The sequence below is a fragment of the Schistocerca gregaria genome, chromosome 5 (assembly GCF_023897955.1).
Source record: "Schistocerca gregaria isolate iqSchGreg1 chromosome 5, iqSchGreg1.2, whole genome shotgun sequence".
In the NCBI taxonomy this organism is placed as follows: Eukaryota; Metazoa; Arthropoda; class Insecta; order Orthoptera; family Acrididae; genus Schistocerca; species Schistocerca gregaria.
Window position 1 is genome coordinate 470965000 of NC_064924.1, and position 13431 is coordinate 470978430.

The 13431-nt window shown below is 40.7% G+C and overlaps 1 protein-coding gene across 1 annotated transcript in view; it reads left to right on the plus strand.

The window, feature by feature from the left end:
• Positions 1 to 13431, plus strand: part of LOC126273386 (neural-cadherin) — a 432448-nt gene that overhangs the window by 392844 nt on the left and 26173 nt on the right. The window lies entirely within an intron of this gene.

The window sequence follows — 13431 nt, forward strand, 5'->3', positions numbered from 1 at the left end:
ATCCTGCCCTCCAGTACTAAATTGGTGATCCCTTGATGCCTCAGAACATGTCGTACCAACCAATCCCTTCTCCTAGTAAAGTTGTGCCACAAACTCCTCTTCTCCCCAATTCTGTTTAATACCTGCTCATTAGTTATGTGATCTACCCATCTAATCGTCAGCGTATGAGAAAAAAAGAAAAATATTCTAAGTGAGAAGTCTGTGCTACAATTGACCACCTCCTAACCACCCCTTTTCAAATAGGAACCCTCCATTTTTATTGCACATTCAGGATCTTCACCAAAAATATGTATGGTTTACTCAAACCATTGTATTCCATACATTGCAGATGATGCTGTATTCAACAAATATCAAGTATGTCTATTTTTGCTATTAAGAAGTGACACAGTTGATTCCATATTTCATTTATGATGAAAATCTAAACCTCTGTGTTTTAATGAATGATATTTATATTCAAAATATACTTTAGTGTTGCAAATTTGACTTTGCAGTACACTAAGGTTAGCAGTTTCAATGCCTGGCTGGAAAATATGTTTAGCGTGAGCCAGGAACGATGACATGGAAGTAATAGTTTTCTGTTCCTATCGGGTTGCTTGATATACATGAGTCTCCTTGCCTTTCAGCACTGGAGTGCTTGAGTTCAGCGAATCTCCTTGCCTTTCATCATAGTTGTAATTGACAATGCGTCCCATGCATGAGTTGTAAATGTATCAAAATGGAAGTTTTGTCAATTTGAGCATTTACTGTGAATTACAATTATGGCGAAAGCTAAGGGGACTCACCAATGTCAAGCACCCCAATAGTGAGAGTCAAGGGGCTCACCAAAGCTGAGCATGGTGAGAGGCAGAGGGACTCCCAAAAATCAAGTCCTCCAGTGGTGAGAGGCAAGAGGACACAAAGTAGTCAAACACCTCAATGGTGAGAGACAAGGGAACTCACAGAAATCAAGCACAAGAAGTGAGAGGCAAGGGGACTTACTGATATCAAGCATGCAGATAGGAACAGAAATTACATCAGCATCATTGTTTCTGCATCATGCTAAACATGGTTTCTAACTAGATATTGAAATTTTTGAGGTATTTAGTTGTCTCAGAATTAAACAAACACGATGTATATCAAGGTTAGGTTTTTACCAAGTTATAGCAGACAATACGGTGAATTTTCTGACGTTTGCAAGTAAGTTTTATCGTTTATAGTCACTGAATAACACCAACTTATTTTTCTGTTATGGAACTATAAACTTTTCTCTGTGGCGTTTTAAAGAAGCTTCTAAGACAATTTCAGCAACATGAAGTGTATATTACTTGATCAAGTAATATCAAGGTAACAGTGCAATGAACCTCTATCCCACTTTCAGGATAAATGGTTCCGCAAACTTTTGCCCTATTATACCAAATGTAAACTAGGTAGAGTTCTTGTTTTTATCATCACTGTCATACAAAGTGCTCAAAATGCTAACCTCTAGCACTGCTAACTGCTACATGCTATAAAGTAATTGTGGAGCAACAAAACATCATGTTGAATTTTAACAGGAATCAACTGCAACAAATAAGGCATTTCATGCATTCAGGAGTCCTTGGTGTTTCATAGTACACCTCTTGTTATAATTTTTTGCCACTGCCAAAAGTACAAAAGTGTTAAGTTTGTTGAGTGTGCAGACCACTTTGCTTGTCCTGAATGAAATTCCAGTGCTCTCCCAGTGTTCCCTTAAGAGGGTCAGTCATCAAGTGGAATACAAGTGACATCCGTGTACCATACTGATAACCTTATACCCAGTGGGATGTCTTCCAATAACTGCAGCAGCAGATCTTAAGAACTCTAGATGTTTGAGAGTATTAAGACTCCTGTCTGTAAAATTGGGACCAATGATGCGGGTCTTGAAAACATGCACCAAACGTTGATAGACCAGGAGCATTGGTTATATCCACTTCTTTGAGTCAATGTGGATTTCCAACTGATGATTACTGCATGTTGCGAAGAGTGACATGCCCATAGTTTGTAAATGATGCTTACTCCTTAAGCAAAGTTTTGCATTGATACACCACATCACTTTGCACTTTTCATAGGTGACATATAGAGAACAGAAACCAATTTTGGGAGTCATTGCCATGAAGCTTCAGATGCAGTGAAATGTGAAGGGATGAAATGCAGTGGAGTTTTGTGTTTACAGAATATTCATTTGATTGATGCCTCTTTCTGAAATGACTCTCTGTGACATTTGCATTCTGTGTTACTGCTGCTGAAATGTTAATTTCATTTCTTTCATCAGGTGCTCTTCTTTTTCCTTGACATATTTTATTCTCTACACTTCCAGCTTCTAGAACTATTTTTATAGTGCCATCAAAGGCAGATCATGAGTGCTTGGCATTATGTGAATATCTTCAGCATACGACAACACCATTGCTCTAATAGTTTGGTGACTTTGCCATAAACAGTATTCACTTTTTTGACTGTCGTACAAATTGTAAATGTCTTAATAGCTCTACAAGAAATTTATCTGATTGCTACAACAGCAGAGCAGAGTGTGATGGGCTTCAAGCATGCAGGTAAACACAAGAATAATATCTGAGTTATTTATTTGCATACATTTGATATTATCTCGTGGAAGAAGGAGTAATTAGATGAATGAAGAGCACTAATTTCACTTAACGAAGGTTTAATCAGCACTTGCACATACAAGAGCGTGGAGCGAATTGCCTGCGGCCTTTTTTTTTGGGATGGAACCCCTCCACGCTCACACCAGCATGATGGCCAACTCAATAGGTCTACTGCCATCTCTGCATAAGGGTTAGTATTCACTAAAGTGAGGTGTCGCAGGACGTGGGTACTGCGATGTTTGCATACATCTAGTTAAGGTTAGCCATTAATCTGGAGATAAATTGGGTTGAAGAAGGGTAGTAGTTTGAAGGGCACAGGAAGAAAAGTGCCAAGGCAAGAGCCAAGGGGAAAAAACCTCTGCGATAGTTAGGTTGGGTGGTAAGAGCAGTAGCGGATGTCTTTCTGCCTGCGATAGGTTGTGTAAGGGTAGGCTTTGTTAGTAGTGGGTATCATGCATGTCGATACCTTTAACGTTGTGCTGTTGTGTTGCTCGGAGACTGGCGCTGGGTGCCGGTGTAGAGCTCTCGTTCACCATCAGCAACCTGCAACAGTTAGGTTTATTATCGTTTTTGTGTCCGATAGGTTATATATCGGATGCACAGTGTAAGGTAATGTTGGCAGTTTGTTTGTGCATCAATGGGCGAGCTCATCGGTGTCCCTGCTGTGGCCTGTTGGTCGGCTCTAGTAGCAGCTGGTAATTACCAATCAGTGTTGCTGATATGCAGGGGCTTGCCAACGTTTGTCGCTTGTTTGTGTATGGTTGTTTACCATAAGTGGCTTTCCCCTAGCTAGTAGTGTCTTTGGCCGCTTGTGCTTCCACCTATGGTTGTGATCATAGTTTCCCAGAGTGAGGATGAAAGGATTGTTCGAGTGTCGAGTTCCTGTATAGTCATGTGGCATGTTTTTTTAATACTTCCTTGAGGGCATCAAGGCAGTATTCTTGATGAAGATCCACGGTGTGTGTGTAGCGTGGAGCATTGCTAATGATTCATAGCACTTTGTTCTGTATGATCTGCAGGCGGCACAGTCATGTAGGAGCTGCATATCCCCAGACGGGAGCTGCGTATGTCATCAGAGGTCTAATCAGTGTCATTTATATGGACCTCGACACCCTCCTATTCAGTGTGCTTTCTCTGTTGAGCATTGGGTAGAGCTGTTTGAGCCTAATGTGCGCTTGGTTGGCAACATACTCAATGTGGTCCCTCCATGTAAGTTTCCAGTTCAGCCAGACACCTAGGTATCCGACTTTCTCTCGGAAACGTTTTGGGCGTGTATGCAGTGTTATTGATCTACAGTGTTGATGTTTGCGAAGCAGTTTCAATCTATGGGTGAACAGAACTGCTTTGCACTTGTCGACGCCTATTTTAATATGCCATCGCTCCAACCAAGGTTCGGCTGTTCTGAGTGCTGTCTGTATTCATGAATTGATGTTCGACAATTTCCAATCTTGTTCAAGGATGGCGGTGTCATCCGTGTAGATGGCTTACGTCGTGTTTTGTGTTGCTGGGAAGTTGTTAATGTACAGGTTAAACAAGATGGGCCCTAGTATGCTTCCTTGGGGTGCTCCAGTTTGGATACCATGTTGTGTTGATTGTTTATCCTGCACATTAGTGTTGAAACACCTGTTCTTGAGATATGAGAGTATGATATATACGAGTCCATCCGGGAAACCAGCTTCGCTTAGTTTGCGTATGAGTCCATTGTGCCAGAGATGGTCGAAAGCCTTTTTGATGTACAGGAACACAGCCCCTGTGTTATATGTTCGACTACACGGAGGAGTTGTTGTGTTGTCGAGTGGTGGTTCCCAAAGCCCAATTGCTCCAGTCTTAGGATGTCATTGGCAATGCAATGCCTAGAGATACATTTAGAAAACATACAGTATATATACAGCTACAGAACATTCCAGTACAATGATTCTTGACATTTGTGAATACTTCTAGAATGTACTCGAACCGAATATAGAAATCAAAACTCTACAGTCTAGGGGAATTTTGAACTCACACCTTCATGCAACAGTTTAGTATCATGATCACTACACTATGGAGCTACTCGGCTTCTTCTGCGACATTGCTCCCTCCTTAAGAGAATATCGTCTTGGTGTTATGTCATCCTAGCCCGGGAACAAGTCATCGGTCCTGCATACTCCGACTCCTGATGACTGATTATTGCCCTGGTGGTGATCTTCTTGGAACTTCTTTTGCTGCTACGCTCTTTGTCACCTTTCTGTTTGTTGCCTGTCACTGGAGTTTCAATTTTGCCTTGGGGTGCAGGATCCTTATAGAGCTTCATTCGAAGGACGTGGACTGTATCTCTGGTCTTTAGTTGTCTTGTGTCGGGGTCAAAATCTTCAACTTCATAAGTAACATCAGACACTGTCTTACTACCTTATAAGGTCCAAACTAGCTCCAGAGGAGCTTCTCAGAGTGACCAACCTTCTGAACAGGAGTCACCAGGCTGGTAGACAACAGGGCGGTGGCTCGCGTCATACCTTTGGCGATCGTTTTCTTGAGCCTGCAGCTTGCGGAGTCAAGCTAACTGCCGAGCTTCCTCAGCTCTGGTTAACACCTGGCCGATACAGTCATCATCCACATCATCAGGATGTAATGGAAACACAGTGTCCATCATCGTAGTTGCCTCATGCTCATGCACAAGGAAAAATGGCGTAAATCATGTGGTGTCTTGTTTGGTGGTGTTGTAGGCAAACATCACGAAAGGTAGCACATCATACCAGTTGCTCTGCTCAACATTGCCGAACATTGATAGCATGTCGGCCAAGGTCTTATTAAGGTGTTCAGTAAGCCCGTTAGTTTGCAGATGGTAGGCAGTTGTCATATGATGAGTAACATTGCACCGACGGTTTATCCCTGTCACAAGATGTGATTGAAAAACTTCCCTTTGCTCCGTAATTAACAACCTTGGGGCACTGTGTTTTAATACAATGTCTTCCATGATAAATTTGGTTACCTTGGATGCTTTGGGTGTTTTCATGGCTTTTGTAATGGCATAGCGTGTCAGATAATCAGTGCAAACAGTAATCCAGCTATTGCCACTAGCAGACATTGGAAATTGTCCGAGGAGGTCAATCCCAATACGTTGGAAAGGCGTTTTGGCTGATGGAATTGGTATGAGTCAGCCAGGTGGTTTCTGGGGAACTGCCTTTCTCCTCTGGCACTCTTGACAGTGTGGCACATAGTGACGGACACTCCTAAGTAAACTTGGCCAGAAAAATCTCTTGCGGATTCTATCATATCTCTTAATAAATCCTAAATGTCTGGCCTCAAGTGTGTCGTGGAATTTCTGTAGTACATCTAAGCGCATGTGTTTAGGAATCACTGATAGCCACCTCTTTACAAATTTTCTTGCAAAGTAATCCATTAACTACCTTTAACTGTCCTTTCACATCCTCTGACCAATTTAAGGCAAGCATAATTTGAGACATCTTGGCATCCTTTTTCTGCTCAGCAGAGAGATCGTGGAGTGCAGCGAGACAGTCACCATCTTCATCAAAGTCTTGATGGTCTTGCACAAGTTTTCTTGAGAGACAGTCGGCATCTTGGTGTTTTCTTCCACTTTTGCACACTATAGAAATGTCATACTCTTGAAGACGTAGTGCCCACTTGGCGAGTTGTCCTGTTGCATCCTTAAGACCTGTCAACCAACAAAGTGAATGGTGGTCTGTAACAACTGTGATGGCCTTCCATAGAGATACTGTCAAAATTTGCACGTGGCCCAGATCACAGCAAGACATTCTCTTTCTATAGTTGAGTAGTTTCTCTCGGGTTTTGTAAGCGTCCTAGATGTGTAGGCTATAACCTTCTCTTTTCCATCCGAATTTTGCACCAGAACAGCACCGATCCCATACCCGGGGGCATCTGTGTGTGGTTCTGTAGGTGCTCTCTCATTATACAGACCAAGTACAAGGACAGTCGTCAGAGCCTTCTGCAACACATTGGAAGAATCTTGTTGAGCACCACTCCAGATAAATTTAGCATCAGCTTTTAACAACTCTTGGAGTGGCATCGCTTTGATAAAATGATTGTAATAAGAACATAATCCGAGGAAGCTCCTCACATCTCTAATACTTTTAGGAATAGGAAATTCTGTTATAGATCTCACCTTTGCTGGGTCTGGCTGAACACCTTCGTTTGACACAAGGTGTCGGTGTCCAAGTATTTGGATTTCTTTTGCTCCAAAGAGACACTTTCTTAGATTAAGTTTCAGTCCACCTTGTTGGAGACACTTAAGGACGGCCATCAGTCTTTCTATATTTTCATCAAATGTCTCTGAGAACCCTGTAATGTCATCATTAACAATGACACATCATCCACTTCAGGTGCCTTAGAAGGTTATCCATCATCCGTTCAAAAGTTGCTGGAGAATTACGCAAACCAAACGGCAATACCTTAAACTCATACAGGCCCTCAGGAGTGATGAATGCAGTTTTCTCATGATCAGCCTCATCTACTTCGATTTGCCAGTATCCCGAGTACATGCCCATGGTTGAGAAAAACTTAGCCCCCTTCAGACAATCTGGTGCATCATTAGTTTGTGGAAGGGGGTAAACATCCTATTTAGATAACTTATTAAGCTTCCTGTAATCAACACAAAAGCACTAAATGCCATCCTTCTTCCCGGCGAGAACCACTGGTGACGACCATGGGCTCTACGAAGGCTGAATGATGTCATTCTTCATCATTTTCTCTACCTCGTTGCGAATTATTCAGCATTCTGTTGCTGACTCACAGTGTGCTCTCTGGCTTTTTGGTTGATGGTATCCAGTGCTAATCCGGTGCTTCAATGTCAATTTGTCTAATTTGCTCTTCACCTGTGGATTGAAGCATTCAGAGAACTCTTGAAGAATGGCAAGTAGCTTCTTCTGTTGCTGCTTAGTGAGATATGGTGATAGTCAAGCTAGATCTTGTCTCGTAGTGGTAGTGCGAATTTTGACCACAGACTCGGCATGGGAAGTTTCTATGACGCTCAGCTGTTCTTCAATTAACTGCTCAGCATTTGCTACACACATGCGTCTTGGAAGGATCTGCTGTTCTCGATAACAGTTAACTATCCACAATTCACCAAATCCATTCTTAAATAAGACGACAGAGAGTGGGATGACCAAGTTAATCTTCAGTGGTATGCTTCTCTTCCATTCCACTATAAGATCGATGTGTTGATGCATGGCATGACATGTGGCGGTTACCATTCTAACACTGACTGCAGGAATGATGACTTCATCCAGCACACATAGTCTCCACACGTTCGGATGCGCATCTTCCTGTCCACAGTATCTCATCTTGTCTAGCATAATCTTCGAGTGTCCACAATCTATAATTGCCTGAGAAGCTTTCAAAAAGTCCCATCTGAGAATGACGTCATGACTACACTCTTGTAAGACGATGAATTCTAAGGGCTGTGTATGACTACTTATACCCACACAAATGGTACATCGTCCTGTAAGTTTTACATATTTCCCATTAGTCACTTTCAGCAGAGATGTTTTGCTGTCAACAAATACGGTTTTCTGCAACTGGCGACGGTACTTTTCCGAAATGACTGAGTATGATGCTCCAGTGTCCACAAGAGCTTTGACTGGTCGGCCATCCATGAGGATATTGACGTAGTTTCCTATCATTTTTGTAGTGATTGACAGTGAAGGATTTTTCTCTTCAGCGGAAGGTCTTACCCTTCAGTTTTCCAGATTTCAGCGGTTAGGTGATCAACTGGAGCTTCTAAACTGAAATGGAGATCTTGATCGCGTGTCCGGGAGCATCCTCTCCAGCGGCTACCTTGTGGCCACGGTGACTTACGTCGTCCTATGCACCCACATCTTCTTGTTCATCTTCGTCGTTCTGGAGTTGGTGTTGGTTAAGATCAGTCTGCTGTCTTCTGGCGCGGCTGTCATCAAATATCCGCCACCTTTCTCAACAATATTGCACCACATGTCCCGGTCGTCCACAGTGGAAACATACTGGTTGGTTATCCTGGGTCCTCCAGATGTCACTCTTCCTTGGTGCCCAAACAGGTTCCTCATGCGGCATTGTAGGAACATAACTCCACCTGGGTTTGGATTTTTTTACCACTTTAAAGGGAAATGAAGACCGAGAGATTGGGTTCAATTTCTGTTCCACTTCCTCCCTTATGACCTCTTGAAGTGTCTAGGTTTTTTGCTCGCCATACAATCCAAGTGCCTTCTGAACTTCCTCTCTCACTATCTGACGAAGAACACTCGTGAAATCAGTTGCTTCCTCCATCACAAACATTGATATGACGTTTGGAAGCCATTCAAACTTCTTTCATGTGATTCTTTTTTGATGCATTGTCTCAATATACTGGCACCATTTTATGAAGTTGTCTACTGTCGAAACCTCCTTCAGAAGTAGGGCTTGATACATGTCCTCAGCAACACCCTTCATGAGATGTGCAACCTTCTCTTCCTCCTTCATTCTAGGATCCACTATTTTACAAAGCTCCAAGACATCTTGAATGTAGGATGCTGTAGTTTCTCCTAGATGCTGTGCCCTGTACTTTAATTTATCTTCAGCCTTGCACTTCTGTTTTTGTGTCTTGCCGAAATACTTGTACAGTTCTGCCTGGAATACTTTCCAGCTTGTGAACTTCTCCTTGTTGTTCTCATACCATTGCTTGGCAGTGCCCTCCAAGTAGAAAAATATGTTAGCCAAACACACGGTGTCATCCCATTGGTTAAATTCGGCTATACGCTCATATACCTTCAGCCACTTGTTTGGATCTTGGCAATCATTACCAGAGAACCCGGAAGGATGTCTCATGTGGTGGCACACTGTTGCTGTCATCGTAACATCCTCTTCTTCTTTTGTCTCCTGTAGATTGCAATCTGTTGACTATGGCTCGAACTCAGGTTTCTCATCATGTAAACGGCAGCTCTGTAATGGCCTGATGGGAGCAACTATGTCATCGATAATGTGCGCTATCACAAGTTCCAATACCCGGTGCCTCCACCAGAATAATGTCACATAGAAGAAGGTGTAATTAGATGAATGAAGAACACTAACTTCACTTAATGAAGGTTTATTCAGCATTTGCATATACAAGAGCATGGAGCGAACTACCTCTGGTCAGAATACACACAGTATATCTACAGCCATAAAATTCCAGTACAATGATTCTTGACATTTTTGGGTACTTCTACAATGTACTCGAACCCAATATAGAAATTAAAATTTTACATTCCAGGGGATGTTTGAGCTCATGACCCTTCATGCAGCAGTTTAGTATCATGACCACTCCACCACAGTGCTACTCGGCATCTTCTGTGACAATATAATAGGACAGACATTATGGGACCTCTTCTCCTGATGGTGGGACATTGGTTTGCAGTGCTGTTATCTTTATACAATTTGAACAAGCCCCATACATGTTACGTTGTTGAAGTTCTCTTAGAAACTTCTTTAAAATGCCACAGAAAAAATTATATAATTCCATTAAAACAAAAACAAAGTTAGTGTTATAATTTGGTGGTTATAAATGAAAAAAATTATTTGTGAATATCAGGAAATTCATCATATTGTCTGCTATAGCTCAATGAAACATGCACTCAATATATTTATTCATTTTGGGTATATTTGGGATTGCCTTTCTTAGCTACTTCAACCTGTGTATTTTCTGTAAGGTGCACTTTAACACTTAAGAACTCAATTCCTTATGTTTACTTTGTTCTTGTAAGTGGTTCATTTAAACGCCTTTTGTTGTTTCACATGGTGCGTGCATTGCTAGTCCGAGAGTCTGATGCCTTTTATAATGCTTTCCCTTTGCTAAATAATAATAATAATAATAATAATAATAATAATAATAATTAGTAATAACGATACTCTGTTTTTGTCCATAATGACTTAACACTGTTGGGAATCACCATGTTTTATACATTTGCAACAATATATTGTTCTGTAGGAACTGTAATCAAGTTCAGATCTGGAGGCAGGGTTCTCAGTTAAATACAATACTTAGCCTGAAAGCAGGTTTATTACTGATACCAACATACAGCCAGAAAAGATAGAGAGCACAGTTATTATATAAACATTGAATATTCCAGAATGCTGGTATTTATACAAACAAAAAATATTCCATAATATACAATCATTACAGACACAAGACATAAAAAAAATTCCAGAAATGATAATACCAAATAACAAAAAATACTGCTGGTTGGGTTTGAACTGGTGACATAAAGACTGCCAGCCAGCAGTGCTAACCACTATGCCCCACTGCATGCAGCTCAGCATACAACTTTGCTCCATCTCCGGGAAAACACAATCCACTGTTTCAGAAGGTCTCATCCATGCCAACTACAGCACCTTGGACCTAAATCTTGTCATTGGAGTTCTGCGTGGCAGCACTGGCAATTCCTCATGTTGTGGTCATACTGTTGCATCTTCTTCACTATGATGAGCATCAAATATAGCCACTCTCGCAAAAGCAGTTTCCTTGAACTTCCCATCATCGATATGCACCTCTGGACTGTAGTAGTGCTTCTCACAGAGCACATGGATTGTTGTCTTCTAGACGAAGCTCATAATCCTTGACTTCCTGTAGGAAATCTAACAAGCAACAAAGAATATGATATGGCCTAAAGTAGCACTTTATTAACTTTTCTGATAGTGCCACTTTCCATGAAGGCATAAAAATCCATATTAATTCTCCTGAGCTGTATCTCACTGGTTGGTGCTTGGCATTATACAAGGGTGGTTTGAAAAGTTCTCGGAACAGAATAGAAAAAAGTACTTACATCACTGAAACTATTATTATTTTTCAATGTAGTCTCTTCGTAGATTAATGCACTCGGTCCAACAATGTACCAGTTTCTTGATCCCATCTCGAAAATGAGTTTCCTCCAGGCCTGCAAAATAGTTGTCAAGTCCGGCTATCAGTTCTTCATTTGAAGTGAATCTCCATTCACCAAGAAAAATTTTCAGTTTTGGGAAGAGATGGAAGTCTGACAGAGCCATATCAAGTGAATAAGGCAGGTGTGGCTACAATTTGTACCTTAGTTCATGTAATTTTGCCATGGTGAAGGCAGATGTGTGTGGGTGCACATGATCTTGATGGAAGATGACTTTCTCTCATGTTAATCCTGGCATTTTTCACGTGGATATTAATTTTATTTTATTTTTTTTATTTTTTTTTTTTTTTTTTACAATTTGTCAAGGAGATTAGCATCTTCTTGCAGAACAATGAAGTTATTTTTGTCGGTTTGCTAAAGAAATTTGGCTTTTATTAATATTTTCTGCTGAGGTAGTCAATTTATTTGAAACGAAGTGTTCAATTCCACACTATTCGCTAGTTTAACTCTCCGCTGCATTTCAAGTGCACGTTTTCATCTCCTAGCACATATGGCATTATCCCATAATAAAGAACCAAACATGAGATAATACAGTACTGCTATTCCAAGAAAATTTACATCCCGACAAACCACACTGAAAAGCTTAATATCAGATCGAGGTCTACTTCATTGGGAACCTGATCATGCAAATATGCACTTTAAGCTGAATTATGCATTTGAGTGTGGGTCACGAAATTCCAATGCTCTTGGAGTATCCTCTGATGTGTTGCTTCTTTTATGACATAATGTAAGATTTTTTAATGTGTCACAAGAGTGAACATATTGGCTTCCTAGTTATCATAACTGTGCAAGAATGGTGACACCTATTATCTGGCGCTCTCTGGAAACTGCTGAAACAAACGTATTTCTAACAGGTCACAGGAAAATATTGCGAATGGTGGTTTGAAAATCATTACTTTCAAAGTAAATTTCTTTTTTTGTAAGATGAACTATGTACGAGAATGTACAATTAATTTCTTAAATCACAAATCGTTTGACTCTCATTTAAAAATCAGCTCTTTGAGGACGAGCCATTTAGCCTAGAAGGTCTGACATTTATGTCATTATTAAAAAAATTATTGGTACATTTGTGTGGTGTATCTTAAAGTGTTACATGCCCAAAAATGGCTTAGCTTCTTTTGCAGCTTATTGATCTACAGATAGTGTAGAGTGGGCATGGTAATTACGATGATAAATAATCACTCCCACTCCTGTCACTTATGAATATTTCTAATCTTGCAGCATATACACAATGTGTGTGGCACAGAGAGCGTACTACAGAGAACTGATCTTGCTGCAGTAGGGCAGAGATATTTGTGGGAGGAAGAGCTAGTGGTTCTACGTGCCCACAAATCTTTGAGACCAATATAATATGTGAAAGCTTTGCTTTTCTTGTAGCAACACTATGTATATTAATTTAAACCATTAACTTTTCCTATTAGCGTGTTTGCGCTACTTAACAGTAATGTTGCTATTGACTGACTATATCATGTGTCCTATACTCTGAATATCCACTGTCATCAGCTGGAGAGATCACGTGACATGAGATATGACTGGCTTACAAAAGCACATCACAATCTTGATTTGAGTGCTTCAGAAAGTAACAGGTGGTGTGTGGTGAAATTCGCATTTATACTTTTGTAATACAAAAATACTTGTTGCTGCACATCAAAGATGTATCCAAAACTTTCATTTTTCCCCGAGTTTCATTTTCTAAAGTGCGGGGAAATTCTACATTAGTGTATAAAATCACAGCCATTCAAAGGATTTAAAGTTCTGAGGGAAAGTATTCTGTCACTTAACATGGGAAAAGTGTATTTTCACCCGGGAAAAAGTGTGTTTTTAACCTGGAATCTAGGAAAAATCCAGGAATTTTTTCTTTGTCCACTTATACACCCAGATTCTAAAAATCAGCATGAATATCCTTTGCTTTCATACCTTTCTTTACGAAGTAGTTAATTGCTGGTCAAATCTCAATT